The sequence below is a fragment of the Hipposideros armiger genome, unplaced genomic scaffold (genome assembly GCF_001890085.2).
Source record: "Hipposideros armiger isolate ML-2016 unplaced genomic scaffold, ASM189008v1 scaffold_24, whole genome shotgun sequence".
NCBI lineage: Eukaryota > Metazoa > Chordata > Mammalia > Chiroptera > Hipposideridae > Hipposideros > Hipposideros armiger.
In genome coordinates, this window is record NW_017731374.1 from 4980183 (window position 1) to 5002445 (window position 22263).

The 22263-nt window shown below is 43.6% G+C and overlaps 1 pseudogene; it reads left to right on the forward strand.

Moving 5' to 3' along the window:
* The first annotated feature begins 1715 nt into the window (after nt 1–1715).
* LOC109379286 (protein CEBPZOS-like) overlaps nt 1716–22263 on the forward strand; it is a 27422-nt pseudogene continuing 6874 nt past the window's right edge.

The following is a 22263-nucleotide window of genomic DNA, read 5'->3' on the forward strand; positions in this document are numbered from 1 at the left end:
CTTATTTCTTAAATTTTCCAAGGACAGATTTAACTCTTTTATTCTCAAAGTCACCTCTGACTTCTTCACTGAGCCATTATTGTGAAAACAGTAAAATCCCAACTGTTTCCCTCCATTAAAAAGCACCACCAACAGTGTGTTTGCTTTCTCAGGGAAGGCTCTGTTAGGATACATCTCACCAGTTAGTCTGAGGCTGGGTCTCCTTCCCTCCTGCCTGTAACCATTTAGAGTATAACCAAACTCACCATCCTCCTTCCAACTGCTTTATGTCAGCTCACTTCTGTGACTTTGAGGCTATGAGCTGTCCAACTGTCCTATCAAGTTTGATGAGAAAGTAGCAACTCTGGGAAACAGATCCCGTCTGTGCTCGAGCTAATTTCCTCTTTGACCTTGTATAAAAGGTGCTATGCTCTGGCTTCCTCAAGGTGTGTGTGTGTGTGTGTGTGTGTGTGTGTGTGTGTGTGTGTGTGTGTATGTTTCCCAAGGCAGGTGTGTGTGTTGAAACAAATTTTAGGGTTGAAAAAACCCTAAAATTCACTAGTCATTTTGTATAACCAACACCACAATCCAGTTTTAAACATTGTCATCACCCCAATAAGATCTCTCATACCCACTTATAGTTAATCCCCATTCTTATCCCCAGCCTCAGGCAACCGCTAATCTGCTTTCTGTCTCTATGAATTGGCATTTTCTGGACATTTGACATTGATGGAATCACTCAGAATGTGATCTTTTGTGTCTGGTGTCTCTCACTTAGCATAATGTCTCCAAGGTTCATCCATGTAGCATGGATATGTTTTCTTCCTTTTTATTACTTAATAGTATTCTAAATGTGAGGATCTGAATGTGACTAAATGAGCAGCTCTGGACAATGACTCCCTCCTCTAGGTAGGTTTCTTTTCTGAAGAAGAAGTCCAGCAGCCCTACTCACAGGACCTCCCCCAGCTCTGAGTAACCTTCATCCAATTCTGTCTTACTGGGAGGGCAGATCTCAGCCACCTCATCTTGGAAACAAGTTGCTTTAGATATGTCCTCCACCCAATGTCTTCTGCAGGTCCTGGGTTTCCCTTATTAGACTGAACGCTCTTTGTAGGGATAAACTGGGTCCTCAGTGGCTTCTATATTGGCTCAGTTTTCCAAGAATTGTGCTGAGCAGAAAGCAAGTGTGTGATAGAGACATGTAAGGGATGCTCGTGAGTGAAGCAAGGATGCAGCAGGGACTGTGGGAAATTCCTCTGCTCTTTCCATCTCTTCAGCCCCAGCTACCTGGTGCTCAGCATTGCAGCACTGAGCGAGTCCAGGGAGGCCTGAGCAAGAGCTTGGCTGCGTCAGCTCCCCTGAGGCCACAGGTCCGGATGTCCCTCTAGTCAGTTCCACAGAATACACTAGAAAGAGCACAGGCCCCTTCCATAGGCTCTGGTGCTGAGTAAACTTAAGAAAGTTTCTCTCCTGGAAACCAGGAAAACTACCTACTCCACAGCTGCTGGGATTAGATGAGAAGGTATCGATAGTCTAGTTAGGCCCACAACATAGCAGCACCCTTCCCCCAAGTTCTTTCATCTCCCTTCCTCTTCCCCTCCCACTTCTCCCTAAGTCAGTAGATAATAGAACTTTAAAGCTGCTTTTGAGTTTAATTAAAAGTGGTGCCCACACAATGCCTAAAAGTAGTATTACCATCTCGGGAAGGAGGTAACATGTTTAGGGAATGCGTACCAATGACTGAATTCAGTTCTGACATCTCTGAGCTGGTGCAAGGCACAGTGATAAATGGGCTGAGCTTGGATGCGTCTCATTCAATTCGTGTAATAGAAGTCCCAGAGAGGGATGGCTGGTTTGTTTTACTTTTTGCATTTATCGTCAACATTTAAAAATTCAGAGGTTTCATTTGATAATCTGGATTTCTGTCTTCTTTGGGAAAAAGCAAACGCAGAGCATCTGGCTTTGGGTTTCATGCTTTGAAGGGCAAGCACACTTCAGGCGGCTTCAGTCCCCACAGGTGTTCTCTTGCTTCAAAGACTTAGGTCAGTCTGGCTTCCCTCCTCCCCTGGGATCTACAGTTGCATGGCTCCCAGCTGCTCAAACTGTCTAGTCCAGCCTGTAGCCTAAAATGCAGGCTCTGAGAGGCGGTACCCCCGAGTGGGCTCCTTAGTTGGACTCGGACAACAGAGGTTACAGAGCCACGAGCTCCCATGATAGTCTCAGGGGAGTGAGGAACCCCACGGGAGCATGTTGGTGCATGCCTTGTTTACTACTGTATCACCAGTGCCCAGGTCACTACCTGGTACACAGCAAGTGCTCAATAAATACTCGCTGAATGGATAAATGAATAAAGGAATGAGCAAATGTGGGTCAGGGACTAGAGTGATAAAAACTGTATACCTCTGTCTTGGATGTGTTGGTTTTGTGATCCTGCCTGTATCTCTTTCATGAGTAGCGATAAAATCATTCAAGGGAAGACGGCCTGTTGCTGGCCTTCAGGGGGAGGAAGCTGGGGAGATTTCCCGTGACACTGTACCCACAGCATAGGAAGGACAGGGAACCTGGGGAGCCAGCTGGGGATTAAGAAGTCACAGAGGGCCGGCCGAGTGGCGCGATGGTTAAGAACTGGCTTGGGATGCCAGAGGGCCCCGGTTCAGATCCCACATATGAGGGCCAGTGACACTGCCCTCCACAGCTAAGATGCTGAACAACAGCTCAACCTGGAGCTGGGCTGCTGTGAGTCGTCGGCGATGGCGTAGGCTGCAGCCCCTGTGGCAGTGGGTTGCCATGGGCTACCGTGTGTAGCCAGCAGCCAGCGTGAGCGGCCAGCAGCTGCCGTGAGCGGCCGTCCAGAAGCCGGCGACTGATCTGCCTCGCCTGGAAGAGCGCAATGATGGTGCCAACTTGGGCCAGTGAAGCAACGTCCTCCACAACTAGACTGAATAACAAAACGACAGCAACTTGTCTGTTCCCCTTCCCCCAATTCCCCAGCACTGTTCCCATACCCCCAATCCCCCAATAAAAATCTTTAAAAAAAAAAGAAGCCACAGAGGGCAGAGGGCCACACAGGAGAAAGGCCTCCTGGGGTTTTCCTCCTGTGGGCCCCACTGGTGACAGACCTGCTCCTCAGATCCTAACCCTGACTTGCTTATGGCCTTCAGCAAGGCCCTCACCCCATTTATAGGTGAGTCAGTGGATGTGGCCTACTGAGGTTATCAAAAGGTCGATGCCTCATAAATGCAACTGGTTATTAGCCTTCATGGTGCATGACGTTCTTCCCCTTTGTTTAGTTTTTCTCCCTGTGTGTTTTCTCTGCTAGGCGGGCAGCTAAGGAGACTCAGGCCGATGAAGCGGCTTCCTTCCCTCTGAGCAGTCCCAGCATTGTGGGCCCAGAAATGGATCCTTCATCCCTTTCTCTCCCCACCCCCAGCGTATTTGTCTCATGGAGATGAATCATGAACCCCTTGGGGCGGTGGGAGCCAAGATGAAAGAACCAGGCCCCAAGCGCTGAACAGCACATTGTTTCTTTCTTCTGGCCATGTGCTCTCTCTTGGGGCAAAAGTTAATTTTAGTCAACCTCTATCAGCTTTCTGGGGTTGATCTTCTTTCACTATGATTTTCTGGAAGTTTGTGTTGCCCCATGTCTGGTGCATAGCAAACCTAGAGTGCCCTGAAGGCTGGGTTGGGGCAGAGTCTGGGCAAATTTAAGCCTCTGCGATGCTGCCCCTTCTGCTTCATCCTGGGGCACAATTCCCCCCCCCCCCGCTGTGATGATGTCATAATGGGGGGGGCACAGGGAAGGTCCTTTGTGATACGTACCATTGCACCACCTTTGGGCTCTTTCTTCTCATTTGTTACTCAGGATCCAGAGCAACAGATGTTCTGGCATACCCACCTCCTTGTGGAGGCGATAACCATGGCTAAATTTACTGAGCGTTTATGTTGTTTGCCCAGCCATTATACCAAGCACTATGTCTTCAGTATCTCGTTTGGTGCTCATAACAATAATACAAGGCATGTACTATTATTTCCTCGTCTTACAAATGAGAAAACAGGCTTAGAAAGGTTATGCAATTTGCCCAAAGTCACCTGCCAATGAGTGGTAGAGTTAGAATTCAAACCCAAAAATGAGACTCCAAAGCCTTACATGTTAAAATACTATTTTATTTTATTTCTCTTAAAAACTTTGAAGTTTATAATACAGTCTTATTGACTATAATCACCGTACTGTGCATTAGATTCCTAGGAGTTACTTGTCTATCAGTTGCAAGTTTGGACCTTAATATAGCCCCAACTCCCCATCCCCGAGCCCCTGGTAACAGCCATTCCGCACTGTTTTTATGAGTTTGGGAAAGCCCTATATCCTTACCATAGTTTCTATATCATCTCCTAAAGCTGAGGGGTTGAGGAAGGAGCAGAGATCTGTACAAGGGTTTCCTTTTGGGTCTAAACATCAGTGAGCTCTCTCTAGGGATGGAAAACCACCATCTGTGTGGAACTTGAGGCTGCTGTGTGGTTTCCCCAATCCCCAGCTGATGGGGAATATGTTCATTCCCAACTATTGTAGAATGCTGCATCTGGCACTTATGATATCAGGGCCGCTGCTTGTGCCCTCAGAATTACCCTAGCCTTCGGATGACGGGGAGAACAAAGCCTTTTCATTGGGTCCTCAAATGAGCCAGCCTCTGACCAGCTCTCAGGGACTCATGGTCTCATGGAGGTAATGAACTCCTCTCCTCCACCCTGTGTCTCCTCTGCCTACACCTTCCTCCTCTGGAAAGGGCCCCTCCTGGGCCTTGACTGAAAGGGTCCCTTCCCTGAAGGAGACCAACCCTTGACCTACAGACACAAGGAAAAAGCCCTCACCAACTGTCAATCTCCTGCCCCCTGGCCAGCCTCTGGTCTATCTGAGCCTCTCTGCCTCCAGGGAAACCACCATGTTACCTGAGATTATCACTACCTGGCAGAACTCTGCCCTCCCACTTTGGGCCTATCAGAAGACTGGTTTAACTGCGCCAAACCTTTTCATCTAAAACTGAGGTGTACGTGTGCTCAGACCACACATACCAATACTCAGAAGGCTTTTATTGTGACGGAGTAGGAGTGGAGAATATAGTGTATTTTAAAATAGTGTATTTTAAAATTCAGCTTCTTTCATCCTCTTTTCAAACCCTGAGACCTAAACTTTTGTTCCCACCTCATCAAACCCTTAACTTTCACTTCATGTTCTCTAGCTTTTTTAAATAGAAAAACTGCTGACAATCAAACAAACTGCTTCCTGTGTGTGCACACACTTGCATACACAGGGGTTAATTTTTTTTCTGGTTACAAAAGGTGAAATATGTCCACTGTGGTTTGAGATGCTTTACGAAGACGGAACTGGCAGGCCTTGCTGATGGGCTGGATGTGGAGGGTCAGAGAAAGGGAGGAATCAGGAATAATGCTAAGATTCCTGGTCTGAGAACATGGAAATAGAGAAGACTCATGGAAGAAAGTTTCTAGCAGGCAACTCACAATTCTACTTCCTAACAGGGGGGTATGCTATCCAAGAAAAATGAAGGGGAAATTTGGGAAGTGTGTCCCACCCTCTTATAAGGAGGAGAGAGGCCAGGAGTCAAGGGAGGGCTGTAGGCTCCTGGACCCACTGTGCTTGCATCGTCTCTGCCTCTGCAGAGTAACAATGGTCAGTGACAGCTTCCATGATAACAGCGGGGAAGGAAGGAAGGAGGCTGCATATCACTGTACCATGTGCCTTGAGTGGTGGTTGAGCCAAGGAGAAAATATATGGGACAGCTGGTTCCTGGCGTAGCTGTTCTACCAAACACAGAGAAGAAATCACAAAGAACAAAGTTCCCCAATTAGGCCAGCTCTTGGCCCAAGTCCCTGCAGGCTGCTGTGTCAGTCAAGTAACGGGTAGTAAAGGTTTCCTCTTTCTAAGGAAGTACCTCAAAAACAAGAATAACGCTAATGACAAAAATGCCAGACACAGAAGAGGTGGCAGGGGGAAGCTATTCTGGAGGGGGGCTGGAGTGGGGGGGTGGCTGGAACCTTCTCTCAGGGCCTTTTAAATGAGACAATCAAGTTCCTCCTGCTGAACACAGGCAGTTTTAGGGAATCAGTTTAGCTGATGTGAGTTTTACTGCCTGACACTCAGATGTAAGAAATGTCACATTTCTTCGTTTCTATAAATCAGATCAATTTGCTCAGGGCCCTCACCCACTTGGTGGTCGGAATATTCCATTTTGGTCACAGTTTCTATGTTCTCTATCGTGACATATCCCTACCACACACACATACACACAGGGGAGGCTGCAAAAATTCTGGGATTGCAAGGTGCAGGGAAAAAAAAGAAAAAAAGAAAAAGAAAAGAAAGAGAAAGGCATCCTGGAGAGTGTTGGATGGCATTCCATATTGTCTTTTAAAATTTCCTAAATGAGCCAGGGTCCCATTTTTTTCCCCACTTCAGTCCAGAGCTGGAACGTGGGAAGAGCTAGAAAGGCTTTCCTGAAGGCCCAAGGAAGCCCCAGAAGGAAATGAGACCACAGTCTTTCTGCCTCTCTAGAAAGCCCCAAACAGTCACCATCTATTGGGTTGTCGGAAAAGTCATGACGTATTTTGTCTATGTTTTTTAAAGGTCATTTATTTATATAAAGAACAAAGATCAATCAATAGTTTATTTCCCATTTTGTTCAATAACCTTTTTCCATCTTTCAGTGAGCTTCATAATTCCTCATTCATAGAACAACCTGTCTTTCTTTATTTGTGAAAAACTGAACAAGGTGCTGATTTACAGCCTCATCTGAATTGAGCATTATACCACGCAAGAAGTTTTGAAGAGAGCAAAACAAGTGGAAGTCTGACGGCACAAGGTCAGGCGAGTATGGTGGGTGTGGCAACACATCCCATCCAAACTCCAATAATTTTTGACGGGTCATCAAATTTGTGTGTGGTCTTGCATTGTCACAATGGAACACAACTCCTTTATAATTACCAAGCTCTGGACATTTCAGGATGATGGATTCGTTCAGACTGTCCTATTGCCAAAGGTACACATTTGAATTGATTGTTTGGTTCCTTGGTAGGAGCTCAAAAAACACAACACCTTTAAAATCCCACCACACTGAGAACATAACTTTCCTCTGATGAATGTCTGCTTTTGATGTCGTTTGAGGTGAATTATCACATTGGAACCAAGACCATTTGCACACCACATTGTTGTCAACAATCCACTTCTCATCACCAGTTATCAGTCGCTCCAAAAAAGGATCGTTTTCCTCACATTTAATGAGCATATTGCAGATGTTTACATGTGCCATCAAATGAACTTCTTTGAGTTCATGTGGAACCCAAATATCGAACTTGCTTATGGATCCCAGCTTCTTCAGGTGGTCGAGAATGCTTGAACATGGGTTTGACTTGATCAATGCCTTTATTTTGTCATCATCAACCTCAGTGGGCCTCCCTGACCGAGGAGCGTTGTTGAGATCAAAATCACCAGCACAGAATTTTGTGAACCATCAATGGCACTGACGATCTTGTAGCGCATTGTCACCATAAACTTTATGCAACTTTTCACAAGCTTGATGCACATTCTTCCCTTATGGAAGTAAAACATGGCGAAAATGCAGTTTGATCTCCCATCTTCAACTTGTAAAATCTCCAAAACTCAACCAAATCGCTCAATTTTGTTTTTAGAATGAAGCTAGAACTGTCAGCTGTCCAATGACATAGCAATAACATAGATGCGAACGACTCTAGTACTTCCAAAAATGAACTAGTGCCGTCTTTTGCAAATATGCGTCATGACTTTTCTGACAACCCAATACATGGGGTTAAGGTGTCTCCTTCCCCCAGCATTTCATTCATGTTCCTGCCATATTGACACAAGTCAGAGGGAAGTGTTTGCTGCTGAGCCAGGCACATCTCTTCTCTTTCAATTTCACAATAACAACAAGAACAGTAATCACTGAAACACTATCCAAAGAAACTGGAGCACTCACATAGTGCTAATGGGAATGCAAGCTGATATATAGGCTGTTTTTTATTATGTTAAGTGAAAAAAGCCAGACACAAAAGGTCATATATTGTAAGACTCCCTAATTATGAAATTTCCAGAATCGGCAAATCCACAGAAAATAGGTTAGTGGTTGTCAGAGGACAGGGAGAGGGAGGAATTGGAACTGACTGCTAATAGGTATGAGGCCTCTTTTTGGGGTGATGGAAGTATTCTGGAAGTAGGTAAGGTAATGGTTGCACAACGTAGTGAATATACTAAAAACCACGGGGCTATACATTTTAAATGATGAATTTTATGTGAATTATATCTCAATTAAAACTAGAAACACCAGGTTCCCACATTCTAAAGAGTCCGAATTAAAGCCATTAATTTATTTGGATATATTCAATTATATTAAAGATACCTTTCTTAATTTGGGGGGAAAAAAAGGGGGGACTGGAGAGAAACAGGAAGGCCAGTCATGTCTGACAGGCTGATCTATTGATCTTGTATTTTAGTAAATGAAAAATAAAGTAAAACAGAAAGTTACCATAAATCTTACAATGGCTTTCACTCCTGAGATCCTACCCATGGCAAAAGAAAATATGTTCACATAAATAACTGTACAGCAATATTTACGGTAGCATCATTAACCATAGCCAAAACACTAAGATGGTGCCATTTAATGTTTTTATTACCAAAGAACAACAATTATGTGTTAACATTTAATGACAGAGGTTTAAACAAAATCTACCCTAAAGAAATTCAGATGATCATCATAATAAAGATAAAGGTAAAAACTAATTAACTAGAAAAGAATATTGGATTAAATGGAGAAGTAAATCCAAGAGTTGTTTCTCTGGGAAAACAGAAAAACAAAGAAACAAATCTCTGGCAAATTTATTTATTAAAAAACAACAACAAAAGGCAACACAAATAAGTTTATCCTGAGATGAAAAAGGATTTAATTACTAACATGAAGATTTAGAAATCATTAACAAAGACCATAAACTGTAGTGTGTTAATGAATATGATGATCTCAGTGAAATATACAATTCTTGCCTCTGCCAAGTTCTTTCCTACCACCCAACGCATCCCCATCACACCCCCCCAAAGCATCACTCCTTGTTTCAACAGCCCCAAAGCAGGAAAATTCCCTTAGAACAAGGCTGTTGGTCTACACTTCAGGCTTGGCAGGACTGTTTGACCCCTTTCTCTATCTAAAAATGCAAAGAGTTCAGGTTACCCTGCAAACCTAAGGGCACAATGCCCATTCCTTTCAAGTAGAGTTGAACTTGTCTCCATTCAAGCTAAATTGCAGCTCCACTTTTAGCCCTGTAAGAAAGCCTAGCTGGGGAAAAAAAAAAAAAAAAAAGCTTGGAGAATGTGGAGACTAGAGGGCATAGAGCCCAGTGTTTGACCTGGAAAATAATGAACTAAAGACTTTGTTATACAAGAAAGTGAATGGGGGATAGGGGAGGGGAGGGTGAAATAGGTGAGGAGAAGATAATAAATGTTCCACAGGGAAAAGTTAAACAATTTTGCACCAGGCAAATCAGTCAAATTTCTGATCTAGTTTTAGTCATATAACTTCAGATTTTATCTTTTCTGTAAATTAGAGATCACCACTTACTTATCTCACAGAATTATTAGGAGGAAATAAGGTGACAAATGTGGAAGTGTTTTTGCAAAGAGCAAAACTTGATACTATGGTGATGCAGAGAAAGGGGTCTCGCTGCTTATTTGGGGATGAGCTAAGACAACACATGACATTTGGCTTTCAAATACAACAGTCAGCCCTCATTTGTCACAGTCCTCCTTTGTCTAGTAATATATACCTGGAGCTGCCAGTGGGCTGCTGTGAATTGAAGACCTGTCATAAGTAGGAAGGTCCAGTTGTCCCAGCCATCTAGGGGACCATACTTCCAGAGCCCAGTAACCCCACACAGATGTATTATAAATAAGGACAACATGAGAGCCTGTCTGTTCCCCCCAAGCACCCAAATTTCTTGATCACCAATGCTCTTGAACAAGAGGCTGGGTGAGGGTATAGAGCTGGAAAATTTACCTTTAATTAAGAAACAAATATTTGGGATGACCGGTTAGCTTAGCTGGTTAGAGCATCATGCTGATAACACCAAGGTTGCCGGTTTGATCCCCACATGGGCCACTGTGAGCTGCACCCTCCTTAAAAAAGAGTCAACTATGCCATTGTAGCATGAAAGCAATGTGTAACCAATGATCATGGCTGTTCCCCAACAAAAATTAAAAACAAAAGCAAAAACAAAAAAACCCCAAGTATTTGAAAACCCCATCAGGACTCAGACCCATGTGGGGAAGCATAGATCAAATGAGGCCATCAGGAAGCAGCTCGGCCCAAGTGGGGCTTGGGGGCTTTTTGATTTGTTTGTACATTGATTATTGGTAAGTGATGGAAATACACTCCTCTGTCTCTCCTAGCAAATATTGATATTTAGTAAAATCAACGTTGATCATTAGTGCTTTGTGGAATAGATATTCTTTTGAGAGGAGTGCAAAGAAACTTGAATCTGATGTCATGAGCAGCAAGATCAGAGGCTGCACTTGGAGATGGGAATTCCTGAAACAGATGGTGTACAATGTGGTTTATAGTTTATGATAAAGGTGCTTTTCATATCACTGAATGAAGAAGGGATTATTCTACAAATGATGCGGAAAACTACAAACTGGCCAACCATTTTTTGGGGAAAATTGATCCTTACTTTACACCAAAATTCATTCAGACAAAATACAGATTTAAATGTAAAAAGTAAATCCTAGTAAATTATATAGGTGAATATTCCTGTAATTGTGGCATGTGAAGAGCCTTTAAAAGCATAATATAAGAATCAGAAGCCACAAAGGAAAAAACTAATAAGGCTAAATGTTACATAAAAGTAAACATTTCTGTAAAGCAACAACAATAAAAACAGTAGCAAAGGGGCTGGCCGAGTGGCGCGATGGTTAAGAACTGGCTTGGGACACCAGAGGGCCCTGGTTCGGATCCCACATATGAGGGCCAGTGACACTGCCCTCCACAGCTAAGATGCTGAACAACAGCTCAACCTGGAGCTGGGCTGCCGTGAGTCGCCAGCGACGGTGTAGGCTGCAGCCCCTGTGGCAGTGGGTTGCCATGGGCTACCGTGTGTAGCCATCAGCCAGCGTGAGGGGCCAGAGGCCGCTGTAAGCGGCTGTCCAGAAGCCGGCGACTGATCTGCCTCGCTGGGAAGAGCGCAATGATGGTGACAACTTGGGCCAGTGAAGCAACGTCCTCCACAACTAGACTGAAGAACAAAAGGACAGCAACTTGTCTGTTCCCCTTCCCCCAATTCCCCAGCGCTGTTCCCAACCCCCCAATTCCCCAATAAAAATCTTTTAAAAAACAAAACAAAACAAGAAAACAGTAGCAAAGAATAAATCAAAGGCAAACATGAAATTTGGAAAATATTTGGAAGAAAAATATTTTTTCAGACACCAAATGTACTTTGAAAATATATTAAGATTTCTTACAATTAAAAATGAAAATTCCAGAAGAAAAATGGATAAAGGACAAAAATGGGCATTTAATAAATGAAATTATTAATTAAGGTCATTAATTTAGGAGGAAAAAAGATCCAATTTTAGAGTTATTGAAGAAATGCAAATTAAAACAAGAATCATTTGTTTACTAGGTTGACAAAGATCCAAAATAATTATAATTCCTAATGCTGTTGATCATACAAAGAAACTGCTCTCATTCACCAAGGATGAGAATGTAAATTGGCACAAATTTTCTGAAGAAACTTGACAGTATAAGTTAAAAGTCTTTAAAATGCATTTACTTTGTCCAGAAATGTGACTTTCAGGACTTTATCTATCTTAAGAAGGGAGTAGGATTTTTTAATAATAGAGAAAAATGTGAGACTCCCCTAAAAGACCAAAAATAAGAAGTAGTTTAAATAATATGATTTCACTTGTATGTGGAATCTAAAGAACAAAACAAACAAACATAACAGAAACAAGACTCATAGACACAGAGAAGAAACTGAGTTGCCAGATATCTAGGAGGGGAGTTTTGGGGGGAGTTGGGGGGTAGAGGGGAGGAGGTGGGTGAAAAAGGTGAAGGGATTAAGAAATACAAATTAGTAGTTACAAAATAGTCACAGGGATGTATGTAAAGTGCAGCATAGGGAATATAATCAATAATATTGTAATAACTACATATAGTGCCAGGTGGGTACTATAATTGGTGGGGTCACTTTGTAAATTATATAAATGTCTAACCACCATGGTGTACACCTGAAACTAATATAAAATCATATTGAATGTCAACTGTAACTGAGAAAAAAATTTGGTTAAATAAACAATAGCACATATATACAATGTGATACTGTTCAAACTATATGTTTATTATCTTGTAATATTATATATATCATGATATATTACAAAACAGTTTATAGAGTATGGTCCAATTTTTTAGGTTATATTATTATATTATATTATATTATATTTGCACCCACACACACAAAAATCTGGAAGAATTTATGAGTTAAATTTTTTTGTTTGCAAAAAAACTAAGACTGATCTAGGCCAACTTAAGAAAAGAAAAAAAAAGAGAGGATGAATTTATTGGGAAAACAATAGACTATCTGATGAAATTGAAGAAAAGAGTCATATCTTCAAGATACGTTTGGATAAGGAACAAGAACAACACCAGGATCTTTCTCAACATATGGATTTGAGGAACTTCTTCCTCTACAGCCTTCTTTTTTGGAAGGAAAGGTTGGAACTTTTATTTCTACTTATTTTTACCAATAAAAAGAAATGAACGTTTATTAGTAGTATATAAAGTAATTCATGTACATCATATAAACAATTTATCAGAATGTTGGTATGTGCTGGAAATACATTTGTCTCTTTTCCTGATAGCTATGTGATCAGAAACATTTGGAGACTACTGGGTAAGAGTATTGATCGAGGGCTGAATGGTGAGTGCTCCAGCCTCTTTCTGGAAAGCCAGAAGTCTCTGCTGAGTGTTCTGGGGAAGGAATTCCAAGATTTGCTGACAGTTTTAAAGTCCGTGAATCAGGGTGCTTCTAAGGTTCACCATTTTGTGACATCTACCCTTTTGTTTTCACAACGAAAAACCTTCTTTGGATAAATATTTCAGATGTGCAGCAGGGGAGTGCAGCCTTACGTGACATCTGGTTCAGTTTAAGGTCAGTCTGTGGCATTATAACTGAGTGCGACAATTATGTCAGTGGCTACTGGCAGCTTCTGGCAGAAGTTGGCATTGAAAGTCACGCAAGGTTGTTCTCCTGTTCAGAGTGGTCAGGCTAAGTAAATGGAGGGTACGTGTGTGGCCAGGGGAGGCCTGCACTGCCTTCCTACCAACTTAGTCACTAATGGATGTGCACAGCCTCAGTAGGCACAAAGATGACAAGAAGGAATAGCTTCCACCGGGGCAGGAAGTGAATGGATTGCTCCTTAGCGTCTACAAAAGTCAGCCTTCTCCTGAGCTCTCAGTGCAGGCCAGCTGAGGAGAGAAAGGAAGGACGCGTGATCCTGTGATGTGGCTTTGAAAGCTCCTTCCATGTTCTGCAGGCTTAGGAGGACCTAGTTTAGTGTGGGGTGGGTGATAAAATCCGCACTGCCCTTGAGAGAAGAAAGTGTTGCAATGTTCAAAAGCCACCTGTGCTGCCTCTGAAGAGCTGACATAGAATCTGCTCCATGTTTGGGAATGGCTTAAAACCTTAAAACCATCACTTTTTGTTGGTCCCTCAAACAGTGATAGAAATCATATGCTGTGTCTCTCCAGGGCAACTGGCTGAGTCTAGGTTCTGGCTTTGAACCAAGAAGAGACCCTCTAATCCTTACTGATCTTACTGATAGAGAGACATTTAGTGATAGGCATTTATTAGTCATGCTGTGTGTTCTTTATTCCCCACAAAATTTATATATATATATATATACATATATATATATATATATATATGTATATATATATATATATATAAATCTTTTTTTTTTAAAGATTCCGGGACTGAAAATCTGAAGACACTGTGATGCTATTGTACATAACTGAGCAATGTAATTCTTTTGTTTCCCTTAGAGGAATCTGCTACCTGAGTTATGATATTCTGTTTGAGTCCCTGGGACAGTCTTCTTGTGGGAAATAGGAAGGTTTACGGTTCAGAGTTTCTCTGCAGGCGGACGAAGAGCATCACTATGGCTCCCACCAAAGCTTCCTAAGCAGGGGCATGTTCGAAAGTCCTCAAGCCACTGAGCAGAAGTTTAAATCGCCAGTGATGGAAATGGAGCTGTCAGAGTTCATGTGTACCCATCGATAGTGGGGTGTGTAGGAGTCACCTGCTAATGAACTACTTCAGAAGCGCCAGCCTGGCTGTCATCGTCGTAGAGAGAGGCGGCTGGCTGGCTGACATGGACTGAGCAGTGCTGCTGTTTGCAGGAGCTGCTGACCCGCCAGGATGACAGGTGGGGCAGCGTGGGAGCGCAGGTGGTGTCAGCACAGCCAGCTCTCACGGGAGCCTCCCTGTTTGGGCCCCGCCCCGCCATGATCAGGATGTGACCTTAAAACCCAAACTCTCCACAGGATGCCCTCCAAAGGCTTGAAGCCCAGGTTGTGGGGGTGGGGTCGGGGTCACGCCTGGGCATGGCTCACTGAGCTCCTCTGCTGCCCTGCTGCCCTGCATACACTTCCTCTACAGTTTGATGAAATGATCCCTACCTGGGGTCTGCGTCTTTACAGTCTAAATGTATAAGTTTAAGAAGAGAGTTTCTGATTGGCCCAACTTGGGCCAGGAATGATGGTTTGGGTTTAAAATAAACTATGGCCAAGTGGGTAGAGCCAAGTGGTATTGATATAGCAACTGGAGGTCTTTCCCCGTGAATCAGGGGCCATGGCCAAGAAGACAGACTCTTGGAGAGCTGGGCAGGTGCTCCAAGAGATGCTACTGTTGAGAGTGTTACAACAATGTGAGAACGGATATTCTCAGGGGGTGAGGCTGTGGACACCTTTTGGTTTGGGTTTGTATCCTTCAAGAATGGTTTACTTGCAAGTGACAGAGACACGCCTCTCACCATCTTAGGCAGAAAATGGACATTACCAAAAGGCTAACAAACGCAGTGGCAGCAGGGTGCTAGCCTCAGGAACAGCTGGAAACAAAATCTTGGACACTCTTCCAGTACCACCTCACTTCTGGTTCTCTCTGATTTTTCACACGACAGGGAACATGGCTGCAAAAGGCTCCCCAGCATTGAAACTCCCTATTTCACTACCTACCAGAGGGAGGCTGACATTCGTTCTGCCTAGTTTCAAATTTAAAATCCCAGAGAGAATTGTCTCCACGAGAGCAGAAATCCACTGCCTTGTTTCCCATTATATCCACACTATCTGGCATATGGCACAGCCTCCATAAACATGTTCAATGGTGGATGTGAGGGAAATGGAGATGGCCTAAGTGAAGGCTGGCTCCTGAATTGGGGTGACCATTTGGGAGGTGATACCATTAACTCAACCAGGCTTCAGGCGAATAGCAGGTGTGGAGGGCCCCAAAGCACTGCTTAGTGGTTAAGAATGTGAACATTAGACTTCGACTGCCTGGGTCTGAATTCCGGCTCCATCTGTGTGATTGTGTGCAAGTTATTTTAACCTTCAAAGCCTTGGCTGCCCCATCCATAAAAGTGGAGAAACTTTTAACACCCAGTCTATAGGGCTCACTGTGAAAATTAAATAAAATATACTGTGCAAGTGCTCAATAATCACTGACTAATGTTATTATATTCTTCTTTCACCCACACTGCACTCGTACTTTCAAATTGACTTTCACTACTTTTGCATCTAGAACTGATTTTTGTCTAATGATAGAATAAGTTTCATGTTACAGCATTCCTGCCAGTTAATCAGTCTGTTTCTCCAGTAAACGGGGCAAGGATATATGCTCAATCATATTTACTGCAATGAGGAGAAATCATTTTGGACACCCCCCTGCCCCTATCTTTGCTCGGGTCCATGTCATAACAGAGCCTGTGCTGTAAGAAGAGTTTGTAAGTCACACAGGAATGTCACCAGGAATGCTGTTGGCAGGCTTCCAAGCAGTAAGAGCTGGAAAAAGGTGACAGCATATTCAGGGAGTGCAGGCACAGCTCAGCAAAATCTGGGACAGTGTGGGGACAGCCACTCAGTCACACTCACTTATTGCTGCTACCTCACCTACACATGGGGATACTCAAAAGGATTTGGCTTCTCTCTCTAAATATTAAGGTTGAAACTAATTTCACCCTTTCTGGGTTTTGAAATATCAGCTAAGGGACTGAAACAAGTCCTGTACCTGGGAGAATATGTAAATTGGAAAGCAATTGCATTTTATGTAGTCTTTCTAATGTCTCTGTGTATAAGGACTGTGGTTTTGGGGCCATCCTCACCCTCTAGATAGGTGTTGCTTTGAAGGTGTAAGTGGAACCCAGAATAGGAACATTTTTGTGGGTTTTACTTTCTTTTTATTAGTAGAATAAGCTTTAATATTTTATATAAAGCTCTTAATCTTTATAACAGCTTCAAATATGTTGGGGCAAATTATATTTTCCTAAGATGACTACACTAATATCTATCCCAACCCAAGTGCTCTGATTATAGAAACATGCAAATAAGAAGTTTCAGTCAAAAGATACTGGCTGCATCTTAATATCTATTGACCTGTAAGTCACGACCCCAAATTCAGACCATAACACTTGACTTCAACATGGTATATCCTATTCTGCATTAGCATAATGTTACAATCCCAGGATGTAGAGTTAAATTTCCTGGGTTTGACTCTTGGTTTACCACCAGCTAATTGTAGGACATTGGATTAGTGACTTAACTTTTTAGGCCTCCATTTCTTTATTTGTAAAATGGGGATAATAATTGTTCCTAATTCATAGAGTTGTTGCTAATGAATGAATACACATACATGAACTTAGAATAGTTCTGAAAACATCATGCACTTGATACACGCTTGCTGATATCATTACTCTGAGTGTTCTTGCTCAAGTGACTGGTATAGAGGAAAGGAAAGAAGAAACGTAGAGATATTATAATCCAAGTACCAAGCTGACTTTCTTTATTCCGGTTAATAAGTGAAGGCCAGGAATCATGTGTTGACTCACTCTACTGCTGTCTGCTCTGCTGGGTATTTCTTAGTCAACCATGTCCTAATGTGCTGTGGCAGGACTGAGGCTGCCCCTGGAGGGACCTGGCCTGCTCCACATACTTTCTGGAAGCTGAGATTTGGGAGTTAATGTGTGTGTGTGGAGGGGAACATGGACAGGAGAAGAGCCGGGCACTGCGAAGAAAGCTAACCCTAAGGAGAGGAAGGGCCAAACTCAGGATATTAGTTGTCCTCGAGACAAACCACAGATTTTATCATTTATCCCAGATCTGGGCTCCACCTATCCTCCGTCTTGACCTTGGAGGGAGAACAACACTGGGCAACCACCTGGAGAGCAACATGACCAAGGGGGCACAGGTGGAGGATGCTGGGCCAGGAGTGAGCTGTGGAAGAGAGGAGGGAAAAGGCAGAATGTCCTTCAGGGTCCTACAGCCCTCCTGCTTCACTCAGTGAGAGAGAGGCAGAAACCTGTCTCCCCCTGTTTCCAACTGAATCCCATATTCTTAATGATATACCACTCTTATCCCACCCCCTCCACTCTGAGCACCAAAACATATGGAGGCTGTCTCATGGTCAAATGCTTAGTCTGAATTTAGTGTTAAAAATGAAACTCTTGGGAGTGGGAGTAAGGGGTAAATGGCGGGGAAGAGGAAGAAATATAATTTCTTGAGTGCCTACTATAAGTCAGGAAAAAAGCTGGGTCCTTTTCCATTACCTCATCTAGCCCTCAAAAATGATTCTCAGTTCCACATTTTTATTTATTTCCAGGTAAAATGGGACACCGAAGCTCAGTATTAGAACTGGAATCTGAATCTGGTGCTAGTTCCAAGGCTCATGATTTTCTGAGCATACCATGCAGGCTTGCATGGTGAAACATACAAATGTCGATCTCTATAAATCCAATCACTCCCCTAACCACAGGCCAAAAAAGGGAGGGAAAAACAGGACAGCAGATGCGAAAGCAGGACTTAAGATTCACAATAACAGGATATGCTGAGTGCATCAGGGTTCTCTGGTTATCATACTGTCAGGACTTACAACTCAGGAAATGAAACCGGGAGGGAAAGCCTGAGGGGGAAATGGACAAGCAAGCAACCTCTAGAAGTTTTGCTCAACAATATGGCTCTCTCACATTTTGTTATCAGCAGGATAGAGAAAATGTCAAGGTTGCAGCCAAGACAGGTGTGTAGCCCAGGTCTCTCCGGGCCACAGCAGATTGCAGGCACAGTAAGAGAAATACAATCATGGATGCTGGCTCGGCAATGCAAGCAGAACCAGAAGCTCCCTCCCCAAGCCAATCCCTCCCTTTCTGATTCAAAGGCTCAGGTAGCCTCACAGGCTCATTCGGATTAGCAGGCTTCAAAGGTAGACATACTTGGTTCAAATCCTCGTTCCACTGTGTCCCTCTTAGGGTCGTTGTAGGTAAAGACAATGACTGTAAAGGACCCTCACAGGGTAGTGTTCACTCACTTCCCTTGTCAAGGCTAATTCTAGACTTCTCCAAATTGTTAGAGGGTCCTGCCAGCTCAAGGCCTTAAGTATTTAAAAGCAGCCTCCTTCCCCAGCCTCAGTTCATGCTACCAGAATGCTCCACCAAAACATCGAATCTGACTTCATTATAGTCATACAGCCATAGATTTGAAAGGAAAAAAAAAAAAGTATATCATCCAACTTTAAACCTGTATTCGGCTGTCCCACCACACACCTGTAATGTTCTGTTACTTAGACTAGTTTAGAAACCCTTTAGTTATCTTGTGGAATAGCACATCCTGTCCCCTATCTGAAGGGAAGGTATGATTTTCAATCATTTTGGTGGGAAGAGTCATTTCTAGTTTAGAGTTTCATGTCTGAGTGTCACACATGACCTTGAATGCTTCTCTGGTCTAGGTTCAGCAGTAGTGGTTCCTCTTCTGGCGGTAAGCCCCAGGGTTTTTTTCTACCATTGGTAACACTTAGTACATTCACCGTGTTGTGCAACCACCACCACTGTCTACTAGTAGAATATAGTTATCACCTCAAAAGGAAACCTCAAACCCATTAAGCAGTCACTTCCTCTTTTCCCCTCCCTCTAGACCTTGGCAGCCACTAATCTGCTGCCTCTATGCATTTGCCTGTTCTGGATATTTCATATAAATGGAGTCATACAGATAATGCACTTTTAAGAGCTAACTAAGGCTAATCCACCTGAGTGAAAGGTGGGCCCCAGGCCAATCAAGCCTTCGGCTCACTGGCCCCATCACAATCTAGCCCACCATGACTGACCCCAGTGAGTGATATTCTCAGATGAGGACAGATATTTGATTGGGCTGCTTCTTCAGCAACTCTATAGGTTGAAATCCCTGTTTCTCTCTTCCTTAGGCTTATCCTGACATAACCTGGTCTTACACATCTAAGCCAACTGCTCCAATACTGTGGCAGTCCCCTTCTGCTATAAGAATTAAGCTCTCTGATGGTATTTACAGCCAAAGAAGTAGATGTAATTTCTTGAGGAATAAGTATAGGATGGGAAGGGGGTCTAGGACAGAGCTCCAAGGAACTCCAGCATTAGAGACTGGATAGGGGTGTCGTTGATAAAGGAGACTGAGAAAAAGTGAGCAGGAACCCAAGGGATTGTGAGATGTTACAGAGACCAAAGAAAAAAGCATGCTTCAAGAGGAGACAAGTCAACAGAGATCACATAAGCTGAGGAAGGAATAGGCAGCCTTCACAAGGACAGTTCTGGTGGTAAGACACCTGAGCTAGAAACCAGACTGCTGCAGATTGCAGGTGGAACGGAGGTGAGTGGTGGAGGCTAAGAGGGTAATTAATACTCTCAAGAAGTTTGCAGTAAAGGGGAGATGAGAAAGTGGGTTGCATCTAAAGAGGAGCAGTGTGTCTGAGGAGGGTTATTTGGGGGTTTTGTGTTGGGTTTTGAGCACGGAAGAAAAGAGCCAGTTTTAATGTTGGTAGGGAGCCTCCCATTGAGGAGACACTTAACCTGAGGAGAGAGGATAACACATACTGTGTCTCAAGGCAGAGGATAGAGCCCGGACAAAGATCCTCTGAGAATGGACCTGCCCCAGCCTTGAGAGTCTAGGAAGAAGACCACCAGGCATACCATCTGTCAAACATAGCTGGAAACAGGAAGACCCCTGGCAGTGACAGTGGGGCAGCAGAAAATGGCAGGTAGAAAGCTTCTCCCCAACTTCCTGTCATGATGGCAAAATGACTTCCCACAACTGGTCTTAGATAAGTAATTGGTGCAGAGCCAGCCTGGCTCCTGTCAACACCCCCGCCCCCCCCCTCAGGGACTCCCTCACAGCTGTCCAAGAGGCAGGCAAAGCCTCTATTTGAGAGTATTTTTTATTGTGTAAAGAGTCAGTAATGAGTGGAAACAATGGATTAGAGCAAGAGCCAAAACACAGGGTTGCTGACTCCCAAACCGAATCCTACCCCTCCTAACAGAGGCACCGTCCCTCAGAAGAAGTGAGCGCTGAGAGGTGGATCAACTAAGCGGACAAAGGAAGTGTTCAAAAATAAGTACACAGAGTGTGTTTCACAGGAAGAAGCACAAACAATATCTTGGTTATTTCAAATAAATAAATCTGGAGGGGTTTGAATCATTAATTATCCTGTCTCTGCAGGATGTACATCCTGAGATTTGTTTGGTAGCTCCAGGATAGCTGGCTCCATTTCCAACGAGATTACACAAAAGCTAGGGCCCAATGAGAGCAGAGAGGAAAGTGTCACACATCTCCTCTTGCAAAGTCACAACATCAGCCATGACTGGGTGCCCAAGGCTTGGGCACTCAGAAAGGGTCAGGGTGGGGGTGGGGGCTGCCCATCAGCTCGCAGCATTAGCTGAAGCATTCCTGAGCTCTGCTCATCCTCCTCTGTTTGAAGCCTCTGCAGGCCTCTGCTCACCCTGGCATTTACAGTCCAGGCTGATTCAAGTCAAACTCTCCCCTCCTCTCCTCCTGGGCATCCCCACCACAGCTATGACTAAGGCGTGATTATGAGGACCAATGTGTGGGCCAAGGGAACGCTACTCTTTCTCAGGACTAGTCACAACCCTTAGAAGGAGGAGAAAATGTTGGGGCAAAGTGTTTGTTTCCCAAACCAGAGCCTTATCTCGCACCCAGTGTGATGGCCACAGATGTGGGTTTTAGAGACTTCGTGTGCCCCCTGCGTTCCAGGCTCTGGGTTGAACTGCAAAAGGCACCGAAGTGACTGATCCTCAAAAGCATTTTCAGAGCACTGTCTCCTTAAAGCTTCACGTCTCTGGGGGCACAGAGAGCTTACCAGAATTTTTTTCAGATGAGGTAACTGAGGCCCAAAGACATTAATGATATATGTCCATGGAGGAGGCAGAATTTAAACCCCGGTTATGCCGATTCTTGTTCAGTATGGCTTAGCTGCCTAAGACTCAGTCTCTGAACTCGAGAAACTCACAAAAAATATGTACAAATGACCATAATGTGATCATGTGCACTGGAGTCCAGTGGGGATTTAGAGAATGGGGAAATCACATCTAAACTTTTTGAATTGGGAGAAATGGTCAAACGAGCTAAAGAAAACCAGTCAGGATACTTGAAAGCAACGTTGTTCTGAAAAATCTTGTTGGGTAGACTTGCAAGTTGAAAAAACGAAGACAGGCTTCCAGGGGTAGCGGGGAGGGCAAACATTTAAGTTGAGACCTAATAGTAGGATTTGGGCACCTGGAGATGGATGAGACCTGTGGGTATTCCTTCCAAAAACGGGATCAGTAAAACAAAGGCCATGATTATCAAACAGAAAGCATTTACCAGGAAGGCATCTGAAAGAAAGCCTGACAGGAATTATTGGGTTGTCAGGAAAGACATAACACATGTTTGCGACAGATGGCACTAGTTCATTTTTGGAAGTACTAGAGTCATTCGCATCTATGTTATTGCTATGTCATTGGACAGCTGACACTTCTAGCTTCATTCTAAAAATAAATTGAGCGATTTGGTTGAGTTTTGTAGATTTTACAACAAGTTGAAGATGGAACACCAAACTGTGCATTTTTGCCATATTTTACTGTTTTACTTCCAGAAAGGGAAGAACGCGTGTCAAGCTTGTGAAAAGTTGCATCAAGTTTATGGTGACAATGCTCTACAA